Source organism: Phalangium opilio, unplaced genomic scaffold (genome assembly GCF_054372755.1).
Source record: "Phalangium opilio isolate 3A_F unplaced genomic scaffold, DU_Popi_V2 ptg000021l_1, whole genome shotgun sequence".
NCBI lineage: Eukaryota > Metazoa > Arthropoda > Arachnida > Opiliones > Phalangiidae > Phalangium > Phalangium opilio.
This window is the reverse complement of record NW_028324153.1, coordinates 3,884,547-3,897,183: the sequence shown is the minus strand read 5'-3', so window position 1 is coordinate 3,897,183 and position 12,637 is coordinate 3,884,547. Positions and strand designations below refer to the sequence as shown.

Here is a 12,637-nt window from a genome sequence, read left to right as displayed (position 1 = left end):
CCATCTAACCATACTAAAAACATTGAGCTACGACAAACAGGGGCCGAGTAATTAAGCTAAACGTAAACAAACAACCCGTCCTTAGGAAATGCATTAGACTATACTTTGCAGGCCCATAACTCTGTGTCTACTAGAGATACGGGGATGTCCTTAGGATATGTTATAGTCCAAATTGTCCCCCATCTAACCATACTAAAAAAATTGAGCTACGACAAACAAGGGCCGAGATATTAAGCAAAATGTTCGTCAACTTTGTTATCGTCTCACTTATTTTTATTATGTTACTTATGATTTTTGCACTAAACTTTGGAGGCTCATAGCTCTTGTTCTACAAGAGATACTGGGATCTCCTTTGGATATGTTTTAGTACTCTTTGCTCCCCATACAAGGATAATTTAAACTTGAGGCTACCTCAATATCGTCGTCATTTTATTTTTTGTCTCACTTATTGTTAGAAGGTTACTTGATTTTTGAAAATAAACTTTGCAGGCTCGTAACTCTGTTTCTACTCTGTCGAGTAATTAAGCTAATCGTAAACAAACAAACCCCTTCATAGGAAATACATGCAAAGACCTTTATAATTATCCGAACATTTGTGTCAAGGTCACATTATTTACATCCCCGTATCTCTGGTAGAACCAGAGTTACGAGCCTGCAAAGTTTATTTTCAAAAATCAAAAGTAACCTTCTAACAATAAGTGAGACAAAAAATAAGTTGACGACGATATTGAGGTAGCCTCAAGTTTAAAGTATCCTTGTATGGGGAGCAAAGAGTACTATAACATTTCCAAAGGAGATCCCAGTATCTCTTGTAGAACAAGAGTTATGAGCCTCCAAAGTTTAGTGCAAAAATCATAAGTAACATAATAAAAATAAGTGAGACGATACCAAAGTTGACGAACATTTTGCTTAATATCTCGGCCCTTGTTTGTCGTAGCTCAATGTTTTTAGTATGGTTAGATGGGGGACAATTTGCACTATAACATATCCTAATTACATCCCCGTATCTCTAGTAGACACAGAGTTATGGGCCTGCAAAGTATAGTCTAATGCATTTCCTAAGGACGGGTTGTTTGTTTACGTTTAGCTTAATTATTATTATTTATTATTGTTGATGAGGCGGGGCTCACGCCCTAGCACCGATGCCAAAGGCATATTGTGCAACCTCAAAATCAGGCCTTGAATAGGCCCGTAGCCACAGCGTAGCGAAGAATTCGCTCCACCGTAAAAGAGGAGACCCGCGAGGGCTCCACAGTGTGTGAATCAAAATGTTCTAGTCTAAGCGAGGCGAAGAAGTCGCACTCGCAAAGTACGTGAGCGGATGTTTCTTCCTTCTCCTGGCACGACCTGCAGAGGGGGTCGTCAGCAAGACCCATCAGATGGAGGTGCCTATTTAGCCGACAGTGTCCGGTCAGAAGACCGGTGGCCAGCCTAATATCCCATCTGCTGAGCGAAATTAGGTCTCTAGCACGAGACCTGCAGGGACCATTGACTAACTGTTTTGTCTGTCTCTGGCCATCCATGTCATGCCAGAGCTGGTTTTGTATGACAGTCATCCTGTCATGCAGGCTCCGTTTGACATGCCCGTAGGGGATGGGGACGGCCGGCTCCGGCCCCAAGAGCTTGGCCTCCGCGCCCCTTTTCGCAAATCTATCGGCTTGCTCATTGCCATAATAACCGCTATGCCCTGGCACCCAGTACAACAGAACCCTGTTGCAGGACGCCAGTTGCGCTAGCAGATCAAGGCAGCTACGCACCAGTTGAGAGGTAATCTGACACTGGTCCAGCGCATTCAGGGCGGCCTGACTGTCAGAATAGATCCTCACAGTCCGTCCGTTATACCCTTTGTTAATGCAGTAGTCTGCGCAATAACAGATCGCGGCAATTTCCGCTTGGAACACACTAGCAAAGGTGCCCAAGCAAGCAGAAAAACCGACCCTTGTAGTTTGGCAGTAATAGCCGGCGCCAGCGCCGGAATCAGTCTTGGAACCATCGGTGAACCAAATAGTTTCACCCCCAGTGCCAAGAGGCAGCAGGTTAGTCCACTCGGCCCGACTGGGAAAGTGGATGCTGAATGGCTTAGTGAAATCAAAGCTGGTAACGGTTTTGTCAGAGCACATCGTTAACGACGGCTCAAGTGCAGCGTACTCCCGAAAGAGCTTCGTATGGCTGTAATCCCAAAGTCTTGGAACCCAACAGCTTAATTACTCGGCCCCTGTTTGTCGTAGCTCAATGTTTTTAGTATGGTTAGATGGGGGACAAATTGGACTATAACATACTCAAAGGACATCCCCGTATCTCCAGTGGAAACAGAGTTACGAGCCTGCAAAGTATAGTCTAACTCATTTCCTATGGAGGGGGTTTGTTTCTTTACGTTTCGCTTAAGTACTCGGCCCCTGTTTGTCGTAGCCCAAAGTTTTTAGTATGGTTAGATGAATGACAAATTGGACTATAACATATCCTAAGGACATCCCGGTATCTCTAGTAGACACAGAGTTATGGGCCTTGCAAAGTATAGTCTAATGCATTTTCTATGGAGGGGTTTGTTTGTTCACGTATTGCTTAATTACTTGACCCTGTTCTTTCGATTAAAAATAATAACATATCTTTAGTGTAGCGGTTATCGCATCCGCCTCACTCCCGGAAGGCCATTGATTCGAAACCGCGAAGTTTTTATTTTTCTTGGAACATGCAAAGACCTTTATAATTATCCGAACATTTTTGTCAAGGTCACATTATTTACATCCCCGTATCTCTGGTAGAACCAGAGTTACGAGCCTGCAAAGTTTATTTTCAAAAATCAAAAGTAACCTTCTAACAATAACCGAAGTTAAGCAGCGTCGAGCGCAGTCAGTACTTGGGAGGGCGACCACTTAGGAACACTGCGTGCCGTTAGCTTTTTCACTTTTTTTTCCTCTTTTAAATTCCAATAGATATGAAAAAAGCAAACATATTTTCTTTTTGTTATTGTATGAAAAAGATGAAGGTTAATTTGTCTCACTTAATTTAAATTCGAATTATTATCTAGCACTCTCGGCAACGGCCATATCACGCTGAGAACACCGGTTCTCGTCCGATCGCCGACGTTAGCAGCGTCGAGCGCAGTCAGTACTTGGGAATACTGCGTGCCGTTTGCCTTTTCACTTTTGTTTCCTCTTTCAAATTCCACCAGATATGAAAAAAGCAAACATATCTTCTTTTTGTTATTGTTTTATAAAGAAGAAAGTTAATTAAATTCAAATTATTAACTAGCATTCTCGGCAACGGCCATATCACGCTGAATTCACCGGTTCTCGTCCGATAACCGAAGTTAAGCAGCGTCGAGCGCAGTCACTACTTGGGAGGGAGACCACTTAGGAACACTGCGTGCCTTTGGCTTTTTCACTTTTTTTCCCCATTTAAATTTTAATAGATATGAAAAAAGCAAACATGTTTTCTTTTTGTTATTGTTTTAAAATGATGAAGGTTAATTTGTCTCACTTAATTTAAATTCGAATTATTAACTAGCACTCTCGACAACGGCCATATCACGCAGAAAACACCGGTTCACGTCCGATCACCGAAGTTAAGCAGCGTCGAGCGCATACAGTACTTGGGAATACTGCGTGCCGTTTGTTTTTTCACTTTTGTTTCCTCTTTTAAATTCCACCAGATATGAAAAAAGCAAACATATCTTCTTTTTGTTATTGTTTTATAAAGATGAAGGTTAATTAAATTCAAATTATTAACTAGCACTCTCGGCAACGGCCATATCACGCTGAATACACCGGTTCTCGTCCGATAACCGAAGTTAAGCAGCGTCGAGCGCAGTCACTACTTGGGAGGGAGACCACTTAGGAACACTGCGTGCCGTTGGCTTTTTCACTTTTTTTTCCTCTTTTAAATTTTAATAGATATGAAAAAAGCAAACATGTTTTCTTTTTGTTATTGTTTTAAAATGATGAAGGTTAATTTGTCTCACTTAATTTAAATTCGAATTATTAACTAGCACTCTCGGCAACGGCCATATCACGCTGAAAAGACCGGTTCACGTCCGATCACCGAAGTTAAGCAGCGTCGAGCGCATACAGTACTTGGGAATACTGCGTGCCGTTTGTTTTTTCACTTTTGTTTCCTCTTTTAAATTCCACCAGATATGAAAAAAGCAAACATATCTTCTTTTTGTTATTGTTTTATAAAGATGAAGGTTAATTAAATTCAAATTATTAACTAGCACTCTCGGCAATGGCCATATCACGCTGAATACACCAGTTCTCGTCCGATAACCAAAGTTAAGCAGCGTCGAGCGCAGTCAGTACTTGGGAGGGCGACCACTTAGGAACATTGCGTGCTGTTAGCTTTTTCACTTTTTTTTCCTCTTTTAAATTCCAATAGATATGAAAAAAGCAAACATATTTTCTTTTTGTTATTGTTTGAAAAAGATGAAGGTTAATTTGTCTCACTTAATTTAAATTCGAATTATTATCTAGCACTCTCGGCAACGGCCATATCACGCTGAGAACACCGGTTCTCGTCCGATCGCCGACGTTAGCAGCGTCGAGCGCAGTCAGTACTTGGGAATACTGCGTGCCGTTTGCTTTTTCACTTTTGTTTCCTCTTTCAAATTCTACCAGATATGAAAAAAGCAAACATATCTTCTTTTTGTTATTGTTTTATAATGATGAAAGTTAATTAAATTCAAATTATTATTTAGCACTCTCGGCAACGGCCATATCACGCTGAATACACCGGTTCTCGTCCGATAACCGAAGTTAAGCAGCGTCGAGCGCAGTCACTACTTGGGAGAGAGACCACTTAGGAACACTGCGTGCCGTTGGCTTTTTCAATTTTTCTTCCCCATTTAAATTTTAATAGATATGAAAAAAGCAAACATGTTTTCTTTTTGTTATTGTTTTATAAAGATGAAAGTTAATTAAATTCAAATTATTAACTAGCACTCTCGGCAACGGCCATATCACGCTGAAAACACCGGTTCTAGTCCTATCACCGAAGTTAAGCACCGTCGAGCGCAGTCAGTACTTGGGAGGGCGACCACTTAGGAACACTGCGTGCCGTTGGCTTTTTCACTTTTTTTTCCTCTTTTAAATTTTAATAGATATGAAAAAAGCAAACATATCTTCTTTTTTGTTAATGTTTTATAAAGATGAAAGTTAATTAAATTCAAATTATTAACTAGCACTCTCGGCAACGGCCATATCACGCTTAATACACCGGTTCTCGTCCGATAACCGAAGTTAAGCAGCGTCGAGCGCAGTCACTACTTTCGAGGGAGACCACTTAGGAACACTGCGTGCCGTTGATTTTTTCACTTTTTTTTTCCTCTTATAAATTTTAATAGATATGAAAAAAGCAAACATGTTTTTTTGTTATTGTTTTAAAATGATGAAGGTTAATTTGTCTCACTTAATTTAAATTCGAATTATTAACAAGCACTCTCGGCAACGGCCATATCACGCTGAAAACACCGGTTTTCGTCCGATCACCGAAGTTAAGCAGCGTCGAGCGCATACAGTACTTGGGAATACTGCGTTCCGTTGGTTTTTCACTTTTGTTTCCTCTTTTAAATTCCACCCGATATGAAAGAAGCAAACATATCTTCTTTTTGTTATTGTTTTATAAAGATGAAAGTTAATTAAATTCAAATTATTAACTAGCACTCTCGGCAACGGCCATATCACGCTGAATACACCGATTCTCGTCCGATAACCGAAGTTAAGCAGCGTCGAGCGCAGTCAGTACTTGGGAACACTGCTTGCCGATGGCTTTTTCACTTTTGTTTCCTCTTAAATTCCACCAGATATGAAAAAACAAACATATCTTCTTATTGTTATTTTTTATAAAGATGAAGGTTAATTAAGTTCAAATTATTAACTAGCACTCTCGGCAACGGCCATATCACGCTGAATACACCGGTTCTCGTCCGATCACCGAAGTTAAGCAGCGTCGAGCGCAGTCAGTACTTGGGAACACTGCATGCCGATGGCTTTTTCACTTTTGTTTCCTCTTAAATTCCACCAGATATGAAAAAACAAACATATCTTCTTATTGTTATTTTTTATAAAGATGAAGGTTAATTAAGTTCAAATTATTAACTAGCACTCTCGGCAACGGCCATATCACGCTGAAAACACCGGTTTTCGTCCGATCACCGAAGTTAAGCAGCGTCGAGCGCAGTCAGTACTTGGGAGGGCGAACACTTAGGAACAACTGCGTGCCGTTAGCTTTTTCACTTTTTTTTCCTCTTTTAAATTCCAATAGATATGAAAAAAGCAAACATATTTTCTTTTTGTCATTGTTTTAAAAAGATGAAGGTTAATTTGTCTCACTTAATTTAAATTCGAATTATTATCTAGCACTCTCGGCAACGGCCATATCACGCTGAGAACAACGGTTCTCGTCCGATCGCCGACGTTAGCAGCGTCGAGCGCAGTCAGTACTTGGGAATACTGCGTGCCGTTGGTTTTTCACTTTTGTTTCCTCTTTTAAATTCCACCCGATTTGAAAAAAGCACACATATCTTCTTTTTGTTATTGTTTTATAAAGATGAAAGTTAATTTAATTCAAATTATTAACTAGCACTATCGGCAACGGCCATAAAACGCTGAATACACCGGTTCTCGTACGATAACCGAAATTAAGCAGCGTCGAGCGCAGTCAGTATTTGGGAGGGCGACGACTAAGGAACACTGCGTGCCGTTAGCTTTTTCACTTTTTTTTCCTCTTTTAAATTCCAATAGATATGAAAAAAGCAAACATATTTTCTTTTTGTTATTGTTTTAAAAAGATGAAGGTTAATTTGTCTCACTTAATTTAAATTCGAATTATTATCTAGCACTCTCGGCAACGGCCATATCACGCTGAGAACACCGGTTCTCGTCCGATCGCCGACGTTAGCAGCGTCGAGCGCAGTCAGTACTTGGGAAAACTGCGTGCCGTTTGCTTTTTCACTTTTGTTTCCTCTTTCAAATTCCACCAGATATGAAAAAAGCAAACATATCTTCTTTTTGTTATTGTTTTATAAAGAAGAAAGTTAATTAAATTCAAATTATTAACTAGCATTCTCGGCAACGGCCATATCACGCTGAATTCACCGGTTCTCGTCCGATAACCGAAGTTAAGCAGCCTCGTGCGCAGTCACTACTTGGGAGGGAGACCACTTAGGAACACTGCGTGTCGTTGGCTTTTTCACTTTTTATTCCTCTTTTAAATTTTAATAGATATGAAAAAAGCAAACATGTTTTCTTTTTGTTATTGTTTTAAAATGATGAAGGTTAATTTGTCTCACTCAATTTAAATTCGAATTATTAACTAGCACTCTCGGCAACGGCCATATCACGCTGAAAACACCGGTTCTAGTCCTATCACCGAAGTTAAGTACCGTCGAGCGCAGTCAGTACTTGGGAGGGCGACCACTTAGGAACACTGCGTGCCGTTGGCTTTTTCACTTTTTTTTCCTCTTTTAAATTTTAATAGATATGAAAAAAGCAAACATATCTTCTTTTTTGTTATTGTTTTATAAAGATGAAAGTTAATTAAATTCAAATTATTAACTAGCACTCTCGGCAACGGCCATATCACGCTTAATACACCGGTTCTCGTCCGATAACCGAAGTTAAGCAGCGTCGAGCGCAGTCACTACTTTCGAGGGAGACCACTTAGGAACACTGCGTGCCGTTGATTTTTCAACTTTTTTTTTCCTCTTATAAATTTTAATAGATATGAAAAAAGCAAACATGTTTTTTTGTTATTGTTTTAAAATAATGAAGGTTAATTTGTCTCACTTAATTTAAATTCGAATTATTAACAAGCACTCTCGGCAACGGCCATATCACGCTGAAAACACCGGTTTTCGTCCGATCACCGAAGTTAAGCAGCGTCGAGCGCATACAGTACTTGGGAATACTGCGTTCCGTTGGTTTTTCACTTTTGTTTCCTCTTTTAAATTCCACCCGATATGAAAGAAGCAAACATATCTTCTTTTTGTTATTGTTTTATAAAGATGAAAGTTAATTAAATTCAAATTATTAACTAGCACTCTCGGCAACGGCCATATCACGCTGAATACACCGGTTCTCGTCCGATAACCGAAGTTAAGCAGCGTCGAGCGCAGTCAGTACTTGGGAACACTGCTTGCCGATGGCTTTTTCACTTTTGTTTCCTCTTAAATTCCACCAGATATGAAAAAACAAACATATCTTCTTATTGTTATTTTTTATAAAGATGAAGGTTAATTAAGTTCAAATTATTAACTAGCACTCTCGGCAACGGCCATATCACGCTGAATACACCGGTTCTCGTCCGATCACCGAAGTTAAGCAGCGTCGAGCGCAGTCAGTACTTGGGAACACTGCATGCCGATGGCTTTTTCACTTTTGTTTCCTCTTAAATTCCACCAGATATGAAAAAACAAACATATCTTCTTATTGTTATTTTTTATAAAGATGAAGGTTAATTAAGTTCAAATTATTAACTAGCACTCTCGGCAACGGCCATATCACGCTGAAAACACCGGTTTTCGTCCGATCACCGAAGTTAAGCAGCGTCGAGCGCAGTCAGTACTTGGGAGGGCGAACACTTAGGAACAACTGCGTGCCGTTAGCTTTTTCACTTTTTTTTCCTCTTTTAAATTCCAATAGATATGAAAAAAGCAAACATATTTTCTTTTTGTCATTGTTTTAAAAAGATGAAGGTTAATTTGTCTCACTTAATTTAAATTCGAATTATTATCTAGCACTCTCGGCAACGGCCATATCACGCTGAGAACAACGGTTCTCGTCCGATCGCCGACGTTAGCAGCGTCGAGCGCAGTCAGTACTTGGGAATACTGCGTGCCGTTGGTTTTTCACTTTTGTTTCCTCTTTTAAATTCCACCCGATTTGAAAAAAGCACACATATCTTCTTTTTGTTATTGTTTTATAAAGATGAAAGTTAATTTAATTCAAATTATTAACTAGCACTATCGGCAACGGCCATAAAACGCTGAATACACCGGTTCTCGTACGATAACCGAAATTAAGCAGCGTCGAGCGCAGTCAGTATTTGGGAGGGCGACGACTAAGGAACACTGCGTGCCGTTAGCTTTTTCACTTTTTTTTCCTCTTTTAAATTCCAATAGATATGAAAAAAGCAAACATATTTTCTTTTTGTTATTGTTTTAAAAAGATGAAGGTTAATTTGTCTCACTTAATTTAAATTCGAATTATTATCTAGCACTCTCGGCAACGGCCATATCACGCTGAGAACACCGGTTCTCGTCCGATCGCCGACGTTAGCAGCGTCGAGCGCAGTCAGTACTTGGGAAAACTGCGTGCCGTTTGCTTTTTCACTTTTGTTTCCTCTTTCAAATTCCACCAGATATGAAAAAAGCAAACATATCTTCTTTTTGTTATTGTTTTATAAAGAAGAAAGTTAATTAAATTCAAATTATTAACTAGCATTCTCGGCAACGGCCATATCACGCTGAATTCACCGGTTCTCGTCCGATAACCGAAGTTAAGCAGCCTCGTGCGCAGTCACTACTTGGGAGGGAGACCACTTAGGAACACTGCGTGTCGTTGGCTTTTTCACTTTTTATTCCTCTTTTAAATTTTAATAGATATGAAAAAAGCAAACATGTTTTCTTTTTGTTATTGTTTTAAAATGATGAAGGTTAATTTGTCTCACTCAATTTAAATTCGAATTATTAACTAGCACTCTCGGCAACGGCCATATCACGCTGAAAACACCGGTTCTAGTCCTATCACCGAAGTTAAGTACCGTCGAGCGCAGTCAGTACTTGGGAGGGCGACCACTTAGGAACACTGCGTGCCGTTGGCTTTTTCACTTTTTTTTCCTCTTTTAAATTTTAATAGATATGAAAAAAGCAAACATATCTTCTTTTTTGTTATTGTTTTATAAAGATGAAAGTTAATTAAATTCAAATTATTAACTAGCACTCTCGGCAACGGCCATATCACGCTTAATACACCGGTTCTCGTCCGATAACCGAAGTTAAGCAGCGTCGAGCGCAGTCACTACTTTCGAGGGAGACCACTTAGGAACACTGCGTGCCGTTGATTTTTTCACTTTTTTTTTCCTCTTATAAATTTTAATAGATATGAAAAAAGCAAACATGTTTTTTTGTTATTGTTTTAAAATAATGAAGGTTAATTTGTCTCACTTAATTTAAATTCGAATTATTAACAAGCACTCTCGGCAACGGCCATATCACGCTGAAAACACCGGTTTTCGTCCGATCACCGAAGTTAAGCAGCGTCGAGCGCATACAGTACTTGGGAATACTGCGTTCCGTTGGTTTTTCACTTTTGTTTCCTCTTTTAAATTCCACCCGATATGAAAGAAGCAAACATATCTTCTTTTTGTTATTGTTTTATAAAGATGAAAGTTAATTAAATTCAAATTATTAACTAGCACTCTCGGCAACGGCCATATCACGCTGAATACACCGGTTCTCGTCCGATAACCGAAGTTAAGCAGCGTCGAGCGCAGTCAGTACTTGGGAACACTGCTTGCCGATGGCTTTTTCACTTTTGTTTCCTCTTAAATTCCACCAGATATGAAAAAACAAACATATCTTCTTATTGTTATTTTTTATAAAGATGAAGGTTAATTAAGTTCAAACTATTAACTAGCACTCTCGGCAACGGCCATATCACGCTGAATACACCGGTTCTCGTCCGATCACCGAAGTTAAGCAGCGTCGAGCGCAGTCAGTACTTGGGAGGGCGACCACTTAGGAACAACTGCGTGCCGTTAGCTTTTTCACTTTTTTCTCCTCTTTTAAATTCCAATAGATATGAAAAAAGCAAACATATTTTCTTTTTGTCATTGTTTTAAAAAGATGAAGGTTAATTTGTCTCACATAATTTAAATTCGAATTATTATCTAGCACTCTCGGCAACGGCCATATCACGCTGAGAACAACGGTTCTCGTCCGATCGCCGACGTTAGCAGCGTCGAGCGCAGTCAGTACTTGGGAATACTGCGTGCCGTTGGTTTTTCACTTTTGTTTCCTCTTTTATATTCCACCCGATTTGAAAAAAGCACACATATCTTCTTTTTGTTATTGTTTTATAAAGATGAAAGTTAATTTAATTCAAATTATTAACTAGCACTATCGGCAACGGCCATAAAACGCTGAATACACCGGTTCTCGTACGATAACCGAAATTAAGCAGCGTCGAGCGCAGTCAGTATTTGGGAGGGCGACCACTTAGGAACACTGCGTGCCGTTAGCTTTTTCACTTTTTTTTCCTCTTTTAAATTCCAATAGATATGAAAAAAGCAAACATATTTTCTTTTTGTTATTGTTTTAAAAAGATGAAGGTTAATTTGTCTCACTTAATTTAAATTCGAATTATTATCTAGCACTCTCGGCAACGGCCATATCACGCTGAGAACACCGGTTCTCGTCCGATCACCGACGTTAGCAGCGTCGAGCGCAGTCAGTACTTGGGAATACTGCAAGCCGTTGGCTTTTTCACTTTTGTTTCCTCTTTTAAATTCAACCCGATATGAAAAGAGCAAACTTATTTTCTGTTTGTTATTGTTTTAAAAAGATGATGGTTAATTTGTCTCACTTAATTTAAATTTGAATTATTACCTAGCACTCTCGGCAACGGCCATATCACGCTGAATACACCGGTTCTCGTCCGATAACCGAAGTTAAGCAGCGTCGAGCGCATACAGTACTTGGGAATACTGCGTGCCGTTGCCTTTTTCACTTTTGTTTCCTCTTTCAAATTCCACCAAATATGAAAAAGGCAAACATATCTTCTTTTTGTTATTGTTTTATAAAGATGAAAGTTAATTAAATTAAAGTTTTCAATAAGAAATCGTTGTCACGGATTTTGTATCTTGAAGAAAAAAAACATGCGATTTTTTCGGTACACTTTTGAATGCATTTTTTTCTGGACAAATGTTTGACCGAATTCAAATTAATTACCTATAAAATACTCATTAAAAGTGATTTCATTTCGATTGATCAATAAATAAAAATGAACCTCGATTTTTAATATCATTTTCAAAATCGACGTTTCTCGGCCAGAGAAAAACATTTTGAGAATTTTTTCACTATTTTAAAATATAACCATTGAAACCATTATTTTTGTTCTTTTTGCTTTACTTCAAGCAAATATAACGATATATATCCAAAAAACTGTTAAAATTCAATTTCCAATAAGAAATAGTTGTCACGGATTTTGTATCTAGAAGAAAAAAAACATGCGATTTTTTCGGTACACTTTTTAAGGAATTTTTTTCTGGACAAATTTTTGACCGAATTCAGCTTAATTACCTATAAAATACTCATTAAAAGTGATTTCATCTCGATTGATCAATAAATAAAATTGAACCTCGATTTTTAATAACATTTTCAAAATCGACGTTTCTCGGCCAGAGAAGCACATTTTGAGAATTTTTTCACTATTTTAAAATATAACCACTGAAACCACTATTTTTGTACTTTTTGCTTTAATTCAAGCAAATATAACGATATATATCCAAAAAACTGTTAAAATTCAATTTCCAATAAGAAATAGTTGTCACGGATTTTGTATCTAGAAGAAAAAAAACATGCGATTTTTTCGGTACACTTTTTAAGGAATTTTTTTCTGGACAAATTTTTGACCGAATTCAG

At 38.6% G+C, this 12,637-nt stretch overlaps 19 pseudogenes; all 19 read left to right on the top strand.

The window, feature by feature from the left end:
• The first annotated feature begins 3,259 nt into the window (after window positions 1-3,259).
• On the top strand, window positions 3,260-3,378 carry LOC149697048 (5S ribosomal RNA; annotated as a pseudogene).
• Window positions 3,379-3,739: 361 nt separating this feature from the next.
• Window positions 3,740-3,858, top strand: LOC149697047 (5S ribosomal RNA; annotated as a pseudogene).
• A 362-nt stretch (window positions 3,859-4,220) lies between these two features.
• Window positions 4,221-4,339, top strand: LOC149697046 (5S ribosomal RNA; annotated as a pseudogene).
• Window positions 4,340-4,700: 361 nt separating this feature from the next.
• LOC149697045 (5S ribosomal RNA) lies at window positions 4,701-4,819 on the top strand (annotated as a pseudogene).
• A 122-nt stretch (window positions 4,820-4,941) lies between these two features.
• Window positions 4,942-5,060, top strand: LOC149697044 (5S ribosomal RNA; annotated as a pseudogene).
• A 123-nt stretch (window positions 5,061-5,183) lies between these two features.
• Window positions 5,184-5,302, top strand: LOC149697043 (5S ribosomal RNA; annotated as a pseudogene).
• A 580-nt stretch (window positions 5,303-5,882) lies between these two features.
• On the top strand, window positions 5,883-5,985 carry LOC149697042 (5S ribosomal RNA; annotated as a pseudogene).
• Window positions 5,986-6,103: 118 nt separating this feature from the next.
• LOC149697041 (5S ribosomal RNA) lies at window positions 6,104-6,223 on the top strand (annotated as a pseudogene).
• An 840-nt stretch (window positions 6,224-7,063) lies between these two features.
• Window positions 7,064-7,182, top strand: LOC149697040 (5S ribosomal RNA; annotated as a pseudogene).
• A 137-nt stretch (window positions 7,183-7,319) lies between these two features.
• Window positions 7,320-7,438, top strand: LOC149697039 (5S ribosomal RNA; annotated as a pseudogene).
• Window positions 7,439-7,561: 123 nt separating this feature from the next.
• LOC149697038 (5S ribosomal RNA) lies at window positions 7,562-7,680 on the top strand (annotated as a pseudogene).
• A 580-nt stretch (window positions 7,681-8,260) lies between these two features.
• LOC149697037 (5S ribosomal RNA) lies at window positions 8,261-8,363 on the top strand (annotated as a pseudogene).
• A 118-nt stretch (window positions 8,364-8,481) lies between these two features.
• Window positions 8,482-8,601, top strand: LOC149697036 (5S ribosomal RNA; annotated as a pseudogene).
• Window positions 8,602-9,441: 840 nt separating this feature from the next.
• On the top strand, window positions 9,442-9,560 carry LOC149697035 (5S ribosomal RNA; annotated as a pseudogene).
• Window positions 9,561-9,697: 137 nt separating this feature from the next.
• Window positions 9,698-9,816, top strand: LOC149697034 (5S ribosomal RNA; annotated as a pseudogene).
• Window positions 9,817-9,939: 123 nt separating this feature from the next.
• LOC149697033 (5S ribosomal RNA) lies at window positions 9,940-10,058 on the top strand (annotated as a pseudogene).
• A 580-nt stretch (window positions 10,059-10,638) lies between these two features.
• LOC149697032 (5S ribosomal RNA) lies at window positions 10,639-10,758 on the top strand (annotated as a pseudogene).
• A 360-nt stretch (window positions 10,759-11,118) lies between these two features.
• LOC149697031 (5S ribosomal RNA) lies at window positions 11,119-11,237 on the top strand (annotated as a pseudogene).
• A 376-nt stretch (window positions 11,238-11,613) lies between these two features.
• LOC149697030 (5S ribosomal RNA) lies at window positions 11,614-11,716 on the top strand (annotated as a pseudogene).
• Window positions 11,717-12,637: the final 921 nt, after the last annotated feature.